Source organism: Crocuta crocuta, unplaced genomic scaffold (genome assembly GCF_008692635.1).
Source record: "Crocuta crocuta isolate KB4526 unplaced genomic scaffold, BGI_CrCroc_1.0 scaffold93, whole genome shotgun sequence".
Lineage (NCBI taxonomy): Eukaryota > Metazoa > Chordata > Mammalia > Carnivora > Hyaenidae > Crocuta > Crocuta crocuta.
Window position 1 is genome coordinate 4,754,656 of NW_027529641.1, and position 22,112 is coordinate 4,776,767.

The following is a 22,112-nucleotide window of genomic DNA, read 5'->3' on the forward strand; positions in this document are numbered from 1 at the left end:
CAGAAACATGAAGAGCAGGGTGAAGGCTACTTCTGGCAAAAAAAAAGGCAGCAAGATGTCAACACAGGAATGTGAATGGCACACGCCAGCGCAAGCCCATGAAGATCTCATGCAAGATACAAAGCAGAGTGTGGGGTTCCAGAACCGGTAAGTGAGCTACACTCATGCCTGAGCAGGGTCTGTGCAAAGGAGTATGAAGCTGGCAGGTGGCGAGGCAAGACGGACTTTGTGGGGGAGAAGGTGGATACAAGAAATTCACGTAGGAAAAGTAGAAATCCTGGGATAGGATAAGGGATAGAGCAAATAGAAAAGAGAGCTTAGAAAGAATTGGGAGAATCTGATCACTGATGGGAGAGTTCAAAGTTTTTAGCTCAGGCCGATGAATCCATAATAGAATCCAGGATGTAGGTTGGTGAAATCCAATGCATTTGGTGTTTCACACAATGAGTCTGAAATAATGGGAGGCTTTACCAGTGCATGAGTCTGATGGACAGTGGAGACATGGGGAGAGAAAAACAAAACAAAATGAGAGAGGGGTCCAAGAACCCATCTCTATGGCTGCCATAAGGCCATGAAGATGACGAGTTCCTGCCACATGCAACAGAGAGGAAGGCGGGCAGGCACACTGCTCAAGAAAGTTGGAGGAGGGCCCAGGTGGGCAGGAAAGAATTTCTATGGAACTAAGGCTGGAGCTGAGCTCAAAGAGTTGTTCAGCTTTGCGGAAGGGAGAGGAGAGGGCATTCCAGGCCAGGACACATTGGGGACAAATGAATAAGGCTTCAAATGACGAGCCACCCTACTCTTGCTGTCTCCATATTAGAAAACCACATTTAACATATTTATGGTGGATATTTGATAAGCGGTCAATTCGCTACAACCATATAGAACCGCCTCTTACATTCAATTATACTTTGCTTTTTCATCCTTGGTTATTTTCATAAATAAGTTATTTTCCAATAAAAAACGAGGTACACAGAGAAAAGTGAAGGCATCAGATTTCACCAAAACACTGCTCCAAACACAGCAGTGGTCAATTCTGGTACATCTGAGACAATCTGGTCTCTGGCATTTGTGCATTTAAAAAGTGTTTCAAGTTGACAAATGCTAATATTAGAGTTGCCCATTATTCAAGGTCATAATTGCTGCATATAAAAAGATGTAGAGTCACAGACTGTCCTCAAACAGCAGGAACCCTTGTGGCCTGCCTTTCCCAGGATCCAAGAGCTACAGTGTTCTCCTGCTTCTATTTAGAGCATCATGAATGCTAAATAGAAATGTTAAAAAGTATTCCACAAAATAAAGGGAAGCAGACATCATTCTCCCGTAGACCTGCACTCTAAAGCAGTTCACCACTCAATTTCAGCTTGTCAATTTATTCTTAAAAGTGGACTCCTTGGTTTGCCAACTATAACCCCTAAACTGCCTAATTACATATTTGTATAACATCCACATAAAGGGGGAAAAATCTCAAGTTATTTTTTTAATGTCATAGCCACTACTGCTGTGGGAAAATCACAGAGCAATTCCATCAAATCAGTACTTTGGTCACTTAGCTTTGCGTTCTTTCAGACGTGGATAATTCTAAAGGCAGGGAAAAGAGCATCAGAACTGATCACAGTTACAACGGGGAATCTAGCAAAAATGTTCTTCTCTTCCCAAGCACATCAAATGCGGGGAAGGAAGGAAAGGAAGGAAGCAAGAAAAAAAAACCTCTCTGAGTTGGACTTATTTGTAAAATGACTTGTTTGAATGAAGTCCGAATTGGAGATTATTTTTAAATTAATGAAGTTTTTCTACTGGTAAGGACTTACAATAACAAGAAGGACTTACGCAGTATCCTAAGAAGCCCTTGGGGACTTGTTTTAATGAATAAGAATAATGTGCAATTAGGCCAACAATTGCAGCTAAGTGTTTCTGAGGGCTGGAAAGTAGTTGTTCTCAAGTAGTTCAAATATCATCAAGTTCATATAAAAGATTCTATGGCATTTAACTGAATTGGTCAACTCCAGTCATGCAGCAGGCTATTAAGATGAAGAAATGAACTAAACTGTACATATTAGATATTCCCAGGGTTAAAAAAAAAAAAAAAGCAAACTTCAAAACTAGAAAAAAAAAAACATATGCTAAGTAGATACATTAGGATAAATATGAATTAGAAAAGTCTTCAATTCAGGATTCCTTTCAATAGTAGGTCCTATCCAGGCCTGTAAGTACTTCTTGACAGAGAGTGATTACTTTGCAAAGGTGCTGGGGTCCAGGGACCACAGGGCCAGAGCACAGGAAGTAAAGCTCAATGGGGTTTTGAAAAGTGTGCATCGTCCTTTCATAACCTACCAACTAACCCTTTCTCTCCCCACAGTTTCCAGAGGCCACTCCATCACGCCCTTTGAATCCAAGTGGTCAGAAGGATCAGACGTTAGACGCCCAAATGAGCCATTTCACTGTGTCTCCCTGTGTGGCCAATGGCCAGCCCGCCCTGTGGTCAGTGGCAGTGACCCTACCAAGCTGCTGTGTCTTACACAGCTGTACGAGAGGGTTCTCTTGGGTTCTGTTTGGCCTTCTGGCTGGGGCAGAACTCCCCGGGAGGCAAAGAAAAGTTCCCAACAGCCGTCTCACGGTAAGAAGTTTAGCTCAAGCATGTCAGTGCTGAGAACATTAGAACTCACTTCTCTCCAAGTAAATGGAGTCAAACTGGGCAAAAGTGACCACTTGCAAAGGGCACGTCACCCAGTGCCGAATGCTCCAGGTGACATTTCTCCTGACTGGCTTTTTTTGTTTCTCAGATGTCTCTGCCCCTCATTCCCCCTTCCCTGGAATTCTGGAGACTGGTTTATTACCAGTAGGGAAAAATCAGTACCTGACTGATCAACCAGCTTTCAGCAGGTAAGAGGAAGGGAGGAGAAAAAATAGGTGTTCCACCCCCTCCTCTATGGCAGAATACCACAGTGAGAATGTATTCCCGTCCGATGGTTACTAGCAGCTTAAATGACCACATTTAATCGGTTGAGAATGCATTGGTTTAAAAGGCCATTTACCAAAGAAGGGATAAATGGCCTTTGAAACTAATTCACACTCTTTCCAAGTGCCTCAGTTCACCACGTCAGAGGGTCCCCTCAGACTCTCCTTAAAATTATTAGAATGAACTGTAGTCCAGGCTCTTCTCTCATAACTGCTTCCTCTTTGGTTCATTAAGAAGGTTAACATCACTTCAATGCGACAAAGTGATCTGGGCTGAGGGGCCTTAATGGAGTTGTGTCTTCAGTTATATGTCCACGTCCTACGTGCACAGCAGGCACACGGCACAACGCAGAACTCCACAGAGCCTAAGGCTGCCTACACATGCCCACTGAAGTGTACTCTGCATTCTGTCCAGGAGCCCTTTACTCAGAAACTCCTGAACACAGTACGAAAATGCCAACCGTAAGACCTCTAAGTCATGTTCATTTGTGATTTCCTCTGATTTGAGGGACGGTGTGTGTGTGTGTGCGTGTGTGGCGGGGGGGAGGTCAGACTGAAAATCTCCAACCAATGGTTTATCTTCAGTACTAAATTCAAATCTTAGGAACACGGTGGCTCCACTGGAAAATCAACTACCTCTTTGTTCTAGGAAGGGTGTACAGGGTGATATGAAGACCTTGTAAGCCAAGGCATAAACCCCACAGACGCGTCACCCAGAGAGAGCAGCTCTCAATAGTTAACTGCCTATTCAGGTGCTCTAGCACTTCTGAGATAGTCTCCTCCGCAACAAAATACAGCACTTCCTCCTGTCTTTACCACACTTATTGTCAGACAAGTGCACAGAGCTAATGTGGGCAACGTTACAGTAAACATTTCCCTAAAACATTTGTACATGTCACTGATAAACAATAGAAAATTTAAAAGAGATACAAATGTACTCCCGGAACCTTAAATCTTCCTACCACTGAGGCCTAAGAACTTAAAATCTTCTTACACCTGGCAGAGAAGAAGGAGAAACAAATTCCAAAGCCGTCTATGGATTTATAGCCTAAATATGTCTTCCTCTAGAATATTTAATACACTGGGGCTTTAGTCATTCTACATACTTTGAAATTGCTCTTCAACGATAACTTACAGAAGTTGTATCTTTCGTTGCAGCTCACATAAATATCATTTTGCTTTCAGGAAACCAATTATAGAAGAGTAAATCATTTTTACGTTGCTTTCCAAAAAATCTTTAATTTAAGTTGCAACATGGACAGTGTGTAGAAATACAAGGAAAATAGAGCATACATATTCTATCATTCAGTCTTCTACATTTAGCAAGTTAAATCTCTGGAGGAAGTGTTATAGTTGGGTTGGCTTTAAAATATTCAGGTGTATGAAATGCGCATGTATTCAAGTACCAGACACAAGGACCTACTGAACTTCTACTAACATGCATGTGTCTAGACTTGGGGACGGGATGAGGCGACCTCCATGGTTTCAAGGAGCCAAGTACTACCACCATGACTAGCTGCTTCATGGGCACACAGGACACACTCGGCACACATGGGCCATGCCACTTCACCACACATTCCTGGGAGGAATTCATCCCAATTGAAAGCCATAGAAAGCCATGCTAAGGGCCATAAAGGTCAGATGGCTGGTAACACTGGAGGAGCGTCCAAATCCCAAACTCATCTCTGGCACCGCTACAATGCCTTCCAGGATATGCCAAGCTTGTGAAATTAAAGAACGGACCAGCCCAGTGCATGACCAAGTCTTAGTGGAGTAACTGGAGACACAACGATAATGAAGTATGTAGAAAAAAGCAAACCAAAACAAAACAGACTTTAGCAAGGGAGTGATGGTCAAGGAAAGAGTGAGGGAAGAAATTCCAATCCAATGGGACGGAGCATGAGTGAAGGCATGAGAGTGAGAGGCAAGGACCCAGCATCTTAGCACAGGCTTGGGGAGCAGGAAAAGACAAGCCGAGGTGGGGGTGGGGGAGCAATGTCTAACAGGACTTTACATCCTAGCCAGTAGGGAGCCGTTTTGGAGAATTCTGAGCAGGTGAGCGTCTTAACAAAAGCAGCATTTCCGATCTAACAGTCTGGCTGTGTGTTACAGGGTGCGATGGAGAGGAGGGAGGGCTAAGCAAGGGCGCCTGGCTGGGAGACCACATTAGGGTAGCAGTGGCAGCACGGAAAGAGGAAGGGAAACGTGAGGCACTTGCGTAAAAGACTGAAGGACGTGGTCTGCAAGGAAGGTTCCTTCCAAGCTCTGCCTAATGATGACAAGCCACGTGACACGCATGGGGACGTGAGACTCAAGGGAGGTGGGCACACAGGCCTGTGCATTTGCTCTCTTCTACAGAGGAGACACCCTGATACCTAGGACAGTGTTAACCACCCATACTTTCCTCTCTGGAATGGGCTGCGTCCAAGACCCGGCCCTGGGAATCCCAAACCATGCTCTCAGGCCACCTTCGCTGGGTCCGAATTCAGCACTCAACATTTTTAATGAGAAAAACTCTTCCCATTTCAGTTTTGCTCGAACCACATCCTTGACAAATGACTGGGTGATAACAGGTCAACACAATCATGCTGCTTGGTTGCTTGGTTTTAGGATGCCTGCTCCCTTCTCTCCTAGAATATGCCCAAGAGTAGCAATTGACCAAGTAGATGGTGTTTGTTTGTTTGTGTTTTGTAGTGGTAGCTTTGTTTTTTTGTTGTTGTTGTTTTGTTTTTTTTTTAACCCAGGGTGGTCCAGAGCGAGAAGCATTTGCTGGGAGAGTTTCAACTATTAGGTCACAGAAAACGTGCAGAGGCTGTGCGAAAACGTCCATGATAATGAAATCAAGACGTTCTTGCTATTAAGCTGAGTAAACATAATGTTAGCTTAAAACCACGGGTCTGTCACCTGGAAAAGTGCCATAGGGCTCACAGACTAGCCCTGCTCAAATTGCAACCTCATCTGGAATCGAACCTGATTGTACCCCAATTTCTTACTCAGGAAGAAATGTTCCTAGCCATCCTGGTAGGCCAAAAACAGAAAAATAAGATGTGAGTTGGGCTTGATGCTTTGCAAAAAACCTACTAACTCGTTAAGATCCATCACTCTCTGTGAACAACTCAGACTGGTGTACTAATTGCTCTGCCTCTGTTCTTTAGAAGTCTGATTCTGACTGGGGAGGGGATGGGGGGTGGTCAGGGTGGNGCACATTTGAAGGAGTTGCCAGGCTCATGATGCCTACTGTTCCAATTGGTTCCGAGTGATGTCACTTTGTTATTCATCTTTGCTTACATTTCAGCTCCCCCTCCCCTCCCCCCCTCGCCTTGTCAGGGACTTGGGGAACCTCACCAAGCCAAGCCATTTAGAAGAGAAAGAGAGAGGAAGAAGCAGGTCTTCTGTAGTGGAGAGGTGCCAAACGTCCTTTGTTTCCCTTAGGCCAGTTTATAACAGAACTGGTGAAGTAAAGGTTTCAATCAACAACACCACTTTCTTCAAAGCACAAGGGAGGGAGACGGGCAGAGGAGTACAGGTGGATGCTAATCTCTGAGTATGTTAAATCTGATCGACTTAAATAAAACTCCTGACAGTCTGTTTTCAAGCCGGAGAGCTATAAAATGGAAACCACACGCAATTCTATGCCAGAACCTCATTTAAATCATTCACACTTCGGAAACTCTCGGAGAACATTTCCAACGTAGTCAAATACTAACTCTCTTTCTCTACAGGTCCTCTTAATTTATTTAGCCTAACCCTATTATTTTTACATTAACAATGTGACCACCAGAAGTCGGAAGGGCTCCTTTCTGATTTGCAAATCAAGGCAGTTTACTCTAATTTTTCCGCAACTTTCCCCGTATGGTATCACCAAAGAAGTCACAAAGCACTAGAGAGAGTTCAAGCACTCTGGTGTAACATTATTAACTTTTTGTGTTTCATTCATAGGAAAGAGCTTCCTTGTAGGAGAATGTGTTAAAAAAAAAATTAATAGGTTTTACAAATCCATACCGATGAGAAGCCCAGTGATTCTTCGGCATGAAGTTACACCAGCTTCTAATATCAATGGGCCAAATGCATTTTAAATTTTAAGTCAGCCTCCATTATTTTTATTGGGATATGTAAGACAATAACTTCTGTCACTCTAGAACTTTACTATCCCAGAGGAAATGAAGTAACATTAACCAAACATACAAAGCCATCTTGAAGCTAAAACATGCTGCTGACCCCAATCCTGTTCTTACTTCCTCCCTGCCAGACACATCACCAGAGATGAGTGAACACACTCAGGAGAACTCTGCCTTGGCCTGGGGGCCAAGGGCCGGACCCAGCACCACACACCCACTGTCACTGCCCTTGGCGCACATCTCAGGAAGGGGGTCCCTCTCAGGGCTGCCTTCTCTGCTGGAACACTCACTAGATAACTGTTTGAGGGTAGCTCAAAAATGCTTTATAACAGTGCTTGCAGAGATGAAGGGAATTTTCCACTTTCTGAAGGCCTAACATCTTTTTTCTTGTATTTTCACTGATTTGCCCTGCCCAGACTTGCCAGTCAACGATTATTTATCATTTACAGAGTAATTCATATTTGCAACATACTGTGTAAATATTTTTTGCACTTCATAACCCTCTGTAAGTACATAACTACCTGTTGAGGGGAAGGGAACTGAGCCGGCTTGAAGTTGGAATTCAGAAGCCCCCATGAATATAAACATGTGTGCGTGCATGGATACATGCATGCCTCTCCATGTGCTGGGCTGGTAACCAACTCCCTCCTACCCCATGGCACTTAAATCTTGGCCAGTTGGGAATGTTGACTGGTGCAGCCTCTGTTTCCAGCCATCCTGGAAAAGAATGGGGGTTCCTCAAAAAATTAAAAATAGAAATACCAGTAATTCCACTGCAGGTATTTACCCACAGAAAAAACGCTAATTCAAAAAGATACAGTTTAATGCAGCATTACTCACAATAGCCGAGATATGGAAGGAACCCAAGTGTCCATCGATATATGAATGCATAAAGAAGATGTGGTATACATACAATGGAATATTACTCAGCCAAAAACAACGGATGAAATCTTGCCACTTGCAACAACATGGATGGGCTTGAGGGTATTATGCTAAGTGAAATAAGTCAGGCAGAGAAAGATAAATACTGTATTAGTACACTACATGTGAAATCTAGAAACAACAACAACAAATGAACAAACAAAACAAAATAAACAGACTCTTAAATACAGAGAATAAACTGGTAGTTGTCAAAGAAGAAGTGGGGATTAAGAGGTAAGAGCTTCCAGTTATAAAATAAATAAGTCATGAAGATGCAAAGTACCATACAGAGAACATAGTCAAAAATATTATAATGTTAACTATGCCAGAATTAAAATTAAAAAATATTATTGGAATAACATTGTATGGTGACTACTTAGTGTGATGAGCCCTGCATAATGTATAAAATTGCTAAATCACTATGTTGTACATCTGAAACTAATATAACACTGTATGTTAATTACAATTCAAGTAAAAAAAAAAACAAAACAAAACTTGGCCCTTTGGCCTCAAGCATCCTTCCTATTCCTTAAGTTTCTTGCAGATATCAAATCAAGCAAATTTAATTATCCCAAGAATAGCCTCATAGTTTGGGTTCTAGTTTCATGACTAAATCAGTTGCATTCCCACCACTAACCATGGCCTGCCTTGGTTTTATTACCTGTGAAAAAGAAGTCATACTAAAATAACTTGAAGCATTTTAGAATATTAGGCACATTCAACATCTCCCTTACCTATAACCTAACTAGTTAGCAAGCCGCCACCCTTTCCTCTTCCACTCCTTTCCAACATGGTTACAAACCCAGCATCCAGCAAGGTATGGGCACAGTGACTACATATTCACGATTCTGTTTTAGTCATCTAAATTCATTCATATTCTACTGAATATTAACTTGCATATACGTCTAGCAAGCGTAAATATTTAAGTTCTAAGCCCAAAGTAGATCAGAAACAGCTAACTCTAGAGAGTAGGGCTAGAAATAGTGATGATAAAAACAGTGAAAACAAAACAAAATACCCATGAGGAATGCAAAAAAAAAAAAAAGGGCAATTATAAAAAGCCAACACAGGATCCCAAAAATTAGGCACTCATAAGCCATTTAGCACATTGCAATGCTGCTCATACCGAAAGCTGTTCTGCACACTCTTGAGGGCTTGAGAGTTCCCCTTAATAATTTTTATTTTGTTTGTTTTCATTTTAAGTATGACCTACTTTTTCTGTCTTCTAGTTCATCTATTTAACCTTCTTAGAATTCAGTGCTGCCAAGTGATTTTAGCATCAGCAATTATATCAGAAACACACTGGAAGCAAACTGTACTATTCTACCTGTTGTACACCAAAAAGAAGGGAAAAGGTGCACTAAGCATCTAAACCTGTGCTTACATACCAGGTAAAGACCAAGCAAGGCTGCGGTACCCTGTGCGAACTGAGACTTGACAACACTTAAAGAGAAAAGCCAGCTGAAGTGTCAAACATAAGCATTCCATAACTCAAAGGTACTCAGACCTTTGGTGATTTAGTGTCAGCAAAATATCACCCAGGTCATTAATGTTTGGGTCTGATTGTTTTTTATCTGCACTTAATATGTACATTTATTTAATTCAGAGTTATAAAAATATGTAGAATCATAAGAAGTTTATGCTTAGTGTTACGGTTGTAGGTACTTAACCACCTTTAAACCAAAGCAATTTGTAATGACACTGAGGAGTAGTAATATCTGTTACCTTTTACCTAAAAGATTACCACAGACGAGAAACATTGCTCTGGGATAATCACTATATTATCTCATCACAGAATAAAGCTACTTTCACGGTGGTGACCTGGCGTATTGAGAACAAGAGATTATGTTCACGACGTTCTCTTTAATGGAAGCAATGTGAAAGGTCCTTTAGGAGTATTTCCTTTAAAAATGATTTTAATGGTGCTGTTTTAAAAAGTTGACTCTTAGAGCAATCAGGTAACTTGGTTGTCACTTACAGAATTAAAGTTTTTCCTCATAGTCTTAGAATGTTCTGCTGTTTGGGACATATTTCTGTGATATGAAAGTACCTATGTATGTCTTCTAGTGACCAGAGAGGAAAGTTAAAACTACACACAAATGCAAGTGACTTCAGCAGTTATTTCGTTCAAGAGGGCCAGGCTCCGAAACATCAACTTGGGGTATGGAACTCATTATCTGTGAAGAGCCTCAGGCACATTCCAAACAGCATAAAAATCAGCGAACTGAATCTCCAGATCAATGATTCTCAAAGTGTGGGCTGTGGACCCCTGAGGGTTCTATGAGATTGGGTGGGTCTATGAGATCAAACTATTTTCATAACATTATGAAGATACTATTGCCTTTTCACTCTCATTGTCTCACGAGTATATGGTGGAGTTTTCCAGATGCTGTGTGCTATCAGCACAGACAGAATGCAGAAGCCGATATGAGAATCCAGTTGAATTCTATCCTGCAGACATTAAAGAGATTATGAAACAACATAAAACACAAAACATCACCACTCTATTACTACATTGTGGTGGTGGGGGGGTGTTAATATGTAATGGGTTTATTATTGTTAGATGAATTAATGAATAATTGTTTAAAAGTCATTCAATGGTAATGTTTCATGTGGCAAACATCAACAGGTATAACCCCCTAACAAAAGCTCTTTGGGGTTAATAGCTTTTGGCCACATGTAGGGATCCCAAAACCACCTAATTTGAAAACCCCGAGATGGCTTCATCCTTCTTACCGGGGCAGTGACAGGCAGGTGAGTCTCAAAAGCCTCTCTCCATTCCTGACCTGCCCTCTGTGTCCCATGCTCCTACAGCCAACTCCCTCTTAGCTCCTCCCCAGATGTCTAGGAGGCGTTTCAGACTCAAGGAAGGCAAGATATAGCTCCTCCCGAAACAACCTGCTCCCAGCTCAGGAACTGACACCTCCAATCCCTGCTCTTCTCGAGCCCCAGTTCCCATTCCCCCAGCTCCATTCCTCATTCTGCGTATTTCACAAGTCCCTACATAGCCCTAGATTTATCCACTAGCAAATGCTGCTATCGCTCAAATCTTGTGGTTCTCCACGGGGCACCCTCTCCTCCTCTCCCAGGGCACATCTGGCAACGTCTGGATAAATTTTTGACTTTCATGACTGGGGGTGGGACGGTGGTCTGCTGGTGTCTAGCGAGGAGAGACTGGGGATGCTACTGAACATTCTATAGTGCACAGGACAACCCTTCACACACACACACACACACACACACCTAGGGCTCAGCTAAGCCCAAATGTCAGTAGTCTTAACACTGAGGAGCCAGCTCTAGCCCAAGCCACTGATCTCTGTCTCCACTGGGTTATCCAAACAGCATCCTAACTAGTCTCCTTGCGTCTGCTCTTACTTCCCCTTCCTGTTCCTGCTCTATTCTCCACATGGCAGCCAGAGGAATTGCTATAAAAATCTGTAAATCAGAGCACACCACTCTTGTTTTACACTGACTAAATTCCCACTCTTGCCATGGCCTAGAGGCCCTCCCGGCTGGTTCCTGACCCGTCTTAAAACTCAGTGCTGTGGACTGAACGGGGCACCATCCCCCCAGATTCTTAGGTTGAAGACCTAACCCTTGTGTGACCATATTGGAGATAGGGCCTTTAGAAGGTAATTAGCATTAAATGGGGTCATAAGGGTCTGACGCAGTAGGATTAGAAATAACAGAGCCCACTTGCTCACTCCACCACATGTGAACACGGTAAGAATGTGGCTGTTCACAAACCGGGAAAAGAGTCCTCATTAGAGCCCAAACCCTACCGACACCTGATCGCACACTCCCAGCTTCCAAAACCATGAGAAACTGAATGTCTGTAGTTTAAGCGACCCAGGCTACGGTATTTTGTTAGGACAGCCCGAGCTGACCGATTCACCCAGTTTCCCTAGTCTCCCAAATTCTTCTGGTCATCAGCCTGTGCCCACATCATGATGTTTTGTCTTCCCTTTCCTCCCTGAACTTCCCAGGACTGACCCTTCACCAACCATCCTGAGTCCAAACGTCCCCTTGTCAGAGAGGCCTGACTAGCCAACCTAAGGGAGCATCCCCAACCCCCCACACTCCCACTCAGCCTCCTGCATTTCAATTTCAACCCTGTTGCTGCTGCTGTTGTTGTGGTTTCTTCTTGGGTAATCATCACTAGCCTATTATTCTCTTTGTTTATTTCCTGGTGCTCTTCCCCACCCCAGGGAGGCAGTGCAGAAACCTTTTCTGTCTTGTTCACTGTTGTTTGGAGACAGGACACACAGTAGGTGCTTAATATTTGTCAAATCAGTAAGTGAGTGGAGGGATCTGCCTTTGCAGGTTTTACATGTAAAGAATGGGGCTTCTCCAGCCATTCTCTGAGCCAGTTGGCTTTCGGCTTGGCTTTCGGGAGCCAGGAGGCCAAGTGCATGTGCTTTGCCCTCTGACTCATCTCCCTCCCCCCACCTCCCCAAAGAAAGTCATCATGTGTATGTGCCAATCTCATATTCCTCTGGGGACCAAACAGGACAGGAGAGAATAATTAACTGCAATATCCACAGTGAGCAGTAATTCATATTCTTTCACTCCAGGGAACATCGAGTCTCAATGTTATGTTGAAACATGGGCTTGGGGGACAAACATCATCCAGGCACAAAGAAGCAGGAGGGTAGACCCAGTGTTTGTTATCTGCAGCTAAAGAATGGGTGGCACTTCGATAATAAGACAACTCCTCAAGGGCCCAATGTCGGACTGCCTGAAGAAACCCAAGGCAAGTCACGGTAGCAGAGGAGGAACGAAGGGTGGGTCCACGGAGAGAGACCTAGAGCTGCGATGGACTGCTTTTTTCTACCACACTCAGTGCAGACAGGTGCTTCTGAATTAGTAGGTCACTGAAAAGGGAGGTCCGGACACAAATGGCAGGGTGAGGAATGATGATTTGGGGAAGGAAAACATATAATGGAGCAGAAAACTTACAAAGTCCTGATGGCCTACGACGTGCTAGGCCTGAGCAGCTCTTGGACTTTACTGATAGGATTTTCATGTAGAGTCTTCAGACAGGGCTGGCTACTCAAATCACAGACAGGTGGACATCCCTGCTGAGGGCCACCAGGGAAGTCTATGGAGATGAGAACATGATGGCTGCCACAGGAGAGAGAGAGGGAGAGAGAGAGAGAGAGAGAGACTTCAAAGGAGATGAAGTGGGCACAGGCCAGGGGACTGTAACTGGCAGAACGTGAAGCCCGAAGGGGAATACAGGGGGTGAGGCTGGGCCTCAGAAACAGGGGACCGCAAAATGCCTGGTGTGCAAGGGGTGTGCAGGAGCGTGCCCGTGGAGTCTGGAAGAGCATCCGACTTCAAAAGTGAACATCGGAGGGAAGAGGGGTGGCTGCAAATATCTTCTCATTTTCTCCTAGCAATTAGTTCAGAATGAACATACAGGTCCAGACTTCAGCCAGAGGGAAGGCAGGGTATGGGCAAAAGTGCAAAGAAAGCATCGAGGAGAAAGAGGGGCCGGAAGGCTCAAACCCAGGACCAGCTGCCTCTAACTGGCCCTGAGCAAAGTCAAGCCATCCCTTCTCTCTTTCCTGGGACCAATGCTGGGGGGGTGGGGTGGGATGTGAATGTCTCTGCCCCCAGTCACCCCAACATACAGTCACATAACATTGTCTCCTACCCCCTGAGAGATATGGAGTGGATGGGACAAGCGGTGAGCCTCCTGCCCTCCCTCCCACATCTTCCCCCCCCCACTCAACCTCTTCCAAAAACATCAAATATTTTCTTCCATAAATAATTGCAATAGGATGTCGTAGCATTTCCCAAACAAACAATAGGCTGATTGTGCCCTGTCTGCCAGGGGCCCAGCCCAGCACACACAAAGGCTCGCTTTCAGAGGCCCGGGCCAGTTCTCTGCTGCAGAAGGATGGATATGACTCCCCCCTACCCCCCCATTTCTTCAACAACTTCACTGTAGCCATTCCATTAGGGAAGGAGCACAGGAAGACGTTGTTACCACAAAGGAAAAGGAACAACACCCATTAAAGAGAACGGCCATTGTTCCCCAGATTTTCTGTTGCCTTTGACCTCACCCAGAAAAATTCTCCTTTCACCAGAAGAGGGCCGTTTGTTCTAAAGTCCAAATGACACAGTTTTAGGCTGGTGATTTCTTTGAAACTTTTACAAAATGGTCAACCATGATTTTAGATTGTAGGAAGTTGCAACTTGAAAATTGTTCCTTTTGTAAAATTTTTTATATATTACCTGCTTCGGAATTAAACAGAGTTTAAGGGAGTGCCTATATTTTTTGTACTACTGAATGCTTTTCTGGGTTAAAAAAAAAAAAAAACAACAAAGAGTGTGAAATAAAGGATAAAACTCGCTTCCGAGCTGCTGCCTGAAAAATGCATCCTTTGTATTTAAAACTACAAAGCACATGTGTCCTTCCAGAATTTAAGTTTGATTTTGTCCCAGAGGTAGTAACAAGGGAGAGCCTCAGCCATCAATGCCTTTATTTGCTGGTTACAGTATTTCCACTAAGGAAATTCTAAAATCTTTATATTCTCAATAATTTCGAATGACTCTCTTCCCAGTCTGAGCCATGGCCATTAGGCACAAAGAGGTTACTTCTTCCACTATTTTATTTATTTTTTAATGTTTATATATTCTGGGGGGATAGAGAGCATGCGTGCACATGCGGTAGTGGGGGAAGGGCAGAGAGAGCAAGGGAGACACAAAATCCGAAGCAGGTTCCCGGCTCTGAGCTACCAGCACAGAGCCCAATGCGGGACTCGAACCCAAGAACTGCAAGACCATAACCTGAGCTGAAGTCAGACACTTCAACGGACTGAGCCACCCAAGCGCCCTATCTCCCTGTATTTTATGATCTTTCTCCTATATACTTTTATCCTTCCAATTTAGGTGAAATGGAATTCTGAATGGCCAAGACACTCATAAACTACAAAAGCATCTTGAGAGCATATACATTTTTGTTTTTCAAACCATGTAAGCAAACCTTATAAGGCTGCAGAGATCAATGCTACATCAGAGCATAAAGGGGACTAAAATGTGGTTTAAAGTTTAGTCGTGGTTTCTCAACAGGAGCTAGTGAGGCAAGCAATCCACCATCACTTGCTTCGTTTGTTATGAAGCTCAAGTCGGAGTCACTGGCTTATTCACGATATCACACACTCCAATAATCTCACAATTTACCAAACACCCAAGAGATGCTTTCACATCTGCTCGGGCTTCAGCACTGAAAGTAAAAAAATATCAATTATGGTAGGCCAGAATCTATTCTGGATCTTTTTTTCCAACGGATTGAGTTATGTTGTCAAAAGTCATTTTAATTTTCAACATACAGAGCCATAATGATGGAGCAGCATCACGTATATTCAAGCCAGTTTGTCAGAGAAGGCAATTCTGGGTACTCAGGCTCCTCTATACCTTTTCTAAAGTCTCAGAGCTCAGACAAAAGGAATAGGAGGGGCCGCTCTGCATCCAGTAAATTGACCTCAGCCCTCTTGAATTTCTCAACATGTGACAATCTCAAAGTGTTTTTCTAATGTGAGGTTTATTGTTATTCAGGTATAGGGAGACCAGCAGATCAGGGGATGACAGCCACTGGAGAAACAAGGTTATAGTTCCCAAATGGAGTGACTGTGCCAGGCCACACTGTGCGGGCTCACATGCAGAAGCACCAGGGTCAGTGAGAAGGCAGAGGAGGGGGAGGAAAATGTGAGCAAGGGATTTATTGTGGGTTGTGCATAAGGGAATAGGTGAGGCAGGGTAAGCAGGCTTAGGATTGGCCGGAGTTGAATATGGGCTCTGGGGTGTGGGAGCTCTCCCTTACTGTTTGGGCCCTGGCCCTGCAGGAATATTGCCCGAGTGTGAGAGCTCTACCCAAGAGGGGGTAGGAGAATGGGTTCATATAAGGAAGGTACACTCATTTACTAACTCTAGAAACTGGGGCTAACTGGGAGGGGCAGTCTTTCCAGAGTCAGTAAGGACCTAAGACGCCAAAGCATCAGAATTATGAAAGTCACAAGGCACGATTAACACACAAAGGTAGTATAACTCAATAGGGTCAAAACTTCCATGTTCCCAAGTAATAATTCTTATTCAAGTCAAGGGGGATGATGAGAACATCTAAATAGAAACTCCCAATTCACTAGCACTACTAGAAATGCCACTTAAACCACTGTTTTTCAGCTGAAGGTTAGAACAGCGTAAAAGAAATCAAGTGGGTCTGAGGACTTAAGGTAATGGAATGATGGTCACTTGTCAACAACAGCACATTGCATGAGGCGTGTGAAGGCAGCTCATTTGGGGTCAGCCCGGGGTCAGCCGGTAGAAAGGCCAAGGACAATGCCTCAAAGAGGGACCTATGAAATTCAAAGACAAATTTGTTGGAGAATATCGGATATAAAAAGTCCAAGTTTGGAAAGAGGGTCCAAACCTTCCACAACAAAGTTTTGACACGATTTATACAGAATGACAATGTAGGCATAATGCGGTGGTGAAAGAGCTAACAGCTGAAAGGGTCACAGAGTCAAAATGCTCTGCTGGCTCGTGTCAACAAGTCAGCAGATGACCCAGTCTTCAGCTACATCCCAAGGGCTATGGCATCCAAAATAAGGGCAGTAAACAGTCCTGGTCTGATTTCTACTGGTTATGATCCTCCAAAATGACTTTTTAATTCTCATCAACATGGTTGAGAGAGTTGTTAAACCAGAATTTATCCAACGGAGACTAAAAATTCTGAAGTTTAAAAAAAAAAAAGATAAAATAACTGGAAATGTTTAATCTAGAGTCTTTAATTCAAAGAGTAGAGAAAGATGTCCTCACATATTCAAAAAAGCAATTATCTTAAAAAGATATTTGACTTTTTTTTTTATGGTTCATAAGATACAAATAGAACCAACATACATCAAGTCACAAGGAAGTAAGGTTTTGTTTGTTTCTATAAGGGAAGAATTTTCCAACACTCTTAAGTTGTCTGAAAATGGAACGAGTTCCGTTGTAAGATGAAGGGTTGCTTAGCTCTGGAGGTATATAGGAGAATCTAACTTTTCCCTTGCCCAATACGCTAGTGTTCAGTAAACTTTTTCTGTAAAAAGATTTGTAAACCATGCTGTATCACAACTCGGCTCTGTTACTATAGTGTGAAAGCACCCATAAACGACATGTAAGCTAATGAATGTGACTGTGTTTCAATAAAACTTTATTGACAAAAACAGGTGTGGTGGGCCAGATTTGACAGTGTGGGCTATAGTATGCCAACCCTTGAATTACATTTAGGAAAATCATTTAGAATCTTTGATTTTATAAGAGTTGTTCTCCTATAAATAGGATATAAAGGGGTGGCTATATACATGCATGAATATTGAAGAAGTACTGTTTTCCCCCCAAGATTAATTTAGCCAAAGAGACTAAAATAAAAATTTTTTACTTTTCTCCTTAAAGTAGCAAGGTTTTACTTTGGGGGTTTTACTTTAGAGGTGGGATGGGGAACCTCACCTAAAACATAGCAGTACTAGCTTCATGGGGCATAGTGATGGTGTGAATGGTCAGGTTCTGACACAGGAGTGATACACTGCAGACAGTAAGCAAACCACCAGAATAGCTACTGCAGGCAGCAGGGCACCACTCAGAAAGCAAGGAAAAAACCTGCCTTCCCCCCATTATGCCTTATACCATAAGGTTGGATATCCAAGGCTCCATCTACTAAGGTTGGGATGTGTATCAACCTTCACTCAAACCACAAAAGTGGCTCATATGATCTCTCTTCATTCAGTTCATCGAAAATGCCCCCAAAGGATCTGTTTGGGCCAGTTTGCTGTCCCTTAGGATGGAGCAACCCTACCCAGCTCATGCAAAGCCCTGTGCGTCCCTTGTGCACAACTGTCCTTCTCCCCGCTAGATGCCATGGTAGGGGTGGCGGAGTTTCACTACGTTAACGGAACACATGGGAAACCCAATTTCAGCAACCAGGATGGAGAGTAAGAAATCCACTGGAATGGCTTCCCTCCAGAGCAGCTGCATCCACTGCCGGCGGTCACTGAAGGCTGTACGGACATTCCTGCATCTTGGGTAGCACCTGATGGTGGAAAATGGATCCAAATAAACATTTTCTTTAAGTGTTCCTCAAAACCCAAGCTGGTCTCCTCTGGGGTTGAATCCAACAACTCTAAGACTATTTGCACAGGATTTATAATCTGGTGTCTACTCGGTGGCGTTACAAAAACACGGAATGGGGAGAAAATGTCAGTTAAAGAGTCTGTTATGTTAATTCACTGCCAGTTCACTGCGGTGGTTCACGTTTCTTGCCCTGCAGGCCAGGCAACGCTCCCAATGCCCAAAGGCTTGGCGCCCGGCAAACCTCTCCCGCTGGCAGGGCTTGGGAAGGAGCAGAGCTCACACTGACCTCATGGCTCCTCTCCCAGATTCACCTTAGCAGAACCTAGCCCTTCCAGTTCCTAAGACCCTGAACTGATGCAGTCTGATCTCAGTCGCCCTGGAAAAGGCTAATCCAAGCTTACAGCAGGAAGTCCTCAGGCCTCCCTGCACCCTGTTGTGCTGCTGGCACAGTCCCTGTGAGCCCCGAGGTTTCCTCCATCCCCATCCGTGCTTAGCACCTTGCCGGACTACAACATTCAGGATAGGTGAACGTCTTGACAGCCTCTTACTTTTATTGTGCTTCAAGAATATGTTTTTCTCCTATCTCTGCAGAGACTAGAGGTGAAGCTCATGGCATGTCCATCATCATGATCTCCGGCACCAAAAACTGTAATGGCCTACAGCGTGATCTCAATGGATGGATATTAGACCCATCTGCTCCCCAGGCTCCTGCACGCTGTGGGGACACAGGTACACGCAGTAATCCCAGAGGCTAACCAACCATTCTCATAGTCACTGTCCTTCCAATGCAAAGCCGCTGTGCTGGCAATATTAAAAACCAAAGCGAAATGATTCTTTGCAATTTATCCCAAGGGTGCAAACATATTTTTGAGGGAGATTAACCTATTGACAAGAAAAACGGAAATCTTTCAACTTCAGGTTTCAGAATTAGCGAAGGGCTATTTAGTGGTAGGTATTTAATTTGATGGCTACTCAAAAGCTTGATATCCTATTGTTTGAAAATTATTTTTATTTTTTATTTTTTTTTAATGTTTTTTACTTATTTCTAGGAGAGAGAGAGAGAGACAGCATGAGCAGGGGAGGGTCAGAGAGAGAGGGAGTCACAGACTGAAACAGGCTCCAGGCTCTGAGCTGGCAGTCAGCACAGAGCCCGACGCGGGGCCCAAACCCACGAACTGCGAGATCATGACCTAAGCGAAAGTCGGACGCTTAACCGACTAAGCCACCCAGGCGCCCCTGAAAATTATTTTTAATATTAATACATTTCTTTTTAAAGTTTATTTGAGAGAGAGAAAGAGAGAGAAGAGGAGGAGGAGAGATTGGGCAGAGAGAGGGGGAGAGTGAGAGCATCCCAAGCAGGCTCCACACTTTCAGTGCACAGCCTGATGCAGGGCTCAAACTCACAAACTGCGAGATCATGACTGAGCCAAAATCACCAGGTGGACACTCAAATCACTGAGCCACCCAGGTGCCCCTTTTTAATATTAATAGATCTTATTCCAGCAAAGGCAACTTTACCTTTTAAGCTCCTCACCAGAACACCCCAACATCATTCTTTCCCATGCCAAGCTGTCCCAAATACCTTTTACTGAACAGCATATATTAGGTAACTTTGTGTCACAATTTTCTTACCACCCAGAAGCGATACCTCCACTCCCCAAAAGTAGCATCCATTGGAGCCCCTCTTAAAAGAGTTTTCCGACTCCAAGGCAACGTCTAGAATGAGAGCTTCTGGATCAAATACGCTGATGAAATTTACAATTGTCCGTTTGCAAGGAAAGTAACTGTTTAGCTACAGCTGCCATTGTTTCCCCTAAACAGACACACTGTGAAACACAGAGGCTTTCTTTTGTTTGACAGAAAGTTCCACTGCTGGGATGAAAGAAAAAAGGCAAAGGGATGGCGCAAGTGTTAATTACTGACAATGTTCACAGAACCAAAGAAAGCTTACACTTATCCAGGTGGTATTTTACTACCGTCCAGGCACCATGAAACTCCACAGGTGAATTCGTTCATTCAAACACAACCACCCCTTCCAGGTGGGCGCCACTGCTGATGCCATCTTACACGGGGGGAAACAGAGGCACAGATCTGAGCCAGCAGGTGGTAGAATCCAGACAGAACCCGTATGGCAACAATTGATGCTTCCAGCCCCAACCTTATCTCAGAGAACACATTCATCTGAATCTACCCTGGGAATCTAAACTTAACTCAAACAACTCCATATAACCAAAACACCTCGGATATCACCAAGGAGTACATCCAGTGCACAATGCTATAGGAGGAAAGTCTCCAGGAAGCTGCCCAGGCCTTGTATGGTTCATGAAGGCAAAGGGAAGTTCTGAGAGACAAAAAATGTATTATATGATGTGGTTCATCTGTTCATATATCCTGCACCCAACGCCCTGCTTAGAAGAATCTAAGCCTTATGATCAGTGTGTGTTCAGCTGCTAAAAATGTGACAACTAATAAGTCTAAGTTATTTAAATTTATAAAAATCCAGCCAAAGCTACAACTAACAAAGCATTTATTGAACAACTGTGAGCCAGGCATAGGGCAGCTGAGCTAAAGAAGGTTGAGGTAGGGGGGTGGGAGGGGGCAAACAAGGCAACTTTGACATCAATGCCTAGAGAACACAGCACATTAGATGTGATAAAATTTTCAGCCTGCATGATATTAACCATCATGCCAGATCTAGGGTCAGTTGTGCCCTAATATTCTTTTTTTTAAAGAAATTTTTAAATGTTTATTTTTGAGAGGGAGAGAGGCGGGGGGAGAGGTAGAGACAGAGGGGAACAGAGGATATGAAGTAGGCTCGGCACTGTTAGCACAGAGCCCAACAGGAGGCTCGAACCCATGAACCGTGAGATCATGACCCGAGCCAAAGTCCAACACTTAACCAATGGAGCCATCCGGGTGCCCCTAAAAATTCTTATGTCATTATCCAGTAGCTTGTGGATGTCTGGCCTATGCTGGTAAATATACATGCTTGGCTATCTCTTTCTAATGCCAGAGAATGGATTTTTCTGGGCAAAGTACCATTCCTGGCTTTGATGTCCAGACGAAGGACTGAGAAAAGGGATGTCCCAGGGAGTCAGCCTTTCTGTTCATAGTGCTGAAAACACTGTGAGAGAACTTCCGTAGGATTCCTGCTAACACCTATTAGAAGGTGTTTATTCCCACACATGCCAATCATATAGAGCCTCCTATCATTTATCCGGAGGTTTTCTTTCATTTTTTTTAAAGCTCCTCTCAGGAAAGACATGAATAAGGGAGGGGAGCCACCTCAAGCCAGAAGCCACCAGCAAAGGTGGCACATGGGAGCGAGGTCCGTGGGCTGGCCTCCTGCCGGCGTTCCTGAGTTGGCATGGAAGTCGCACAGTGCTCAGCCCATCCTACATGGGTTTAGCAGAAGCACAGGTATTGCAGCTAAACTCTTACCTGCTTGGAGACTTCTGCACACTTCTTTTTTAAATACTTTTTTTTAATGTTTTTTATTTATTTCTAGTAGAGAGAGAGAGAGAGAGACAGCATGAGCAGGGGAGGGTCAGAGAGAGACGGAGTCACAGACTGAAACAGGCTCCAGGCTCTGAGCTGGCAGTCAGCACAGAGCCCGACGCGGGGCTCGAACCCACGAACTGCGAGATCATGACCTAAGCGAAAGTTGGATGCTTAACTGACTAAGCCACCCAGGTGCCCCGAGACTTCTGCACACTTCTAACAGAAGCTTTGCTTTTTAGCCCTTCCTGCTGCACTCCCTTCTCCCACTCTCCTTCCAAGCTAGCCTCAAACTTTCTAAATCCAAGAAGGCAGAGGGGAGGGAAGAGATTGTGTCTTATCCCGAAGTGCTCAGGTACTGGCTAGGAAAGTCGTGTGGCAAAACCACAGGAAAAAAGTCTCCTTCAAGAGCTCCCTGAATGACAAGCCCCACAAAAGGAGGGCTGGTCAGGGGTGGCAGGATGACATTCTTCCCTTGAGCCCAGCAGGCTGGTGGCG

General features: G+C 44.0%; 1 protein-coding gene across 1 annotated transcript in view; it reads right to left on the reverse strand.

Annotated features, from left to right (window-relative positions):
- Nucleotides 1–22,112, reverse strand: part of IGF1R (insulin like growth factor 1 receptor) — a 244,071-nt gene that overhangs the window by 125,177 nt on the left and 96,782 nt on the right. The gene's annotated exons all lie outside the window — the stretch shown is intronic.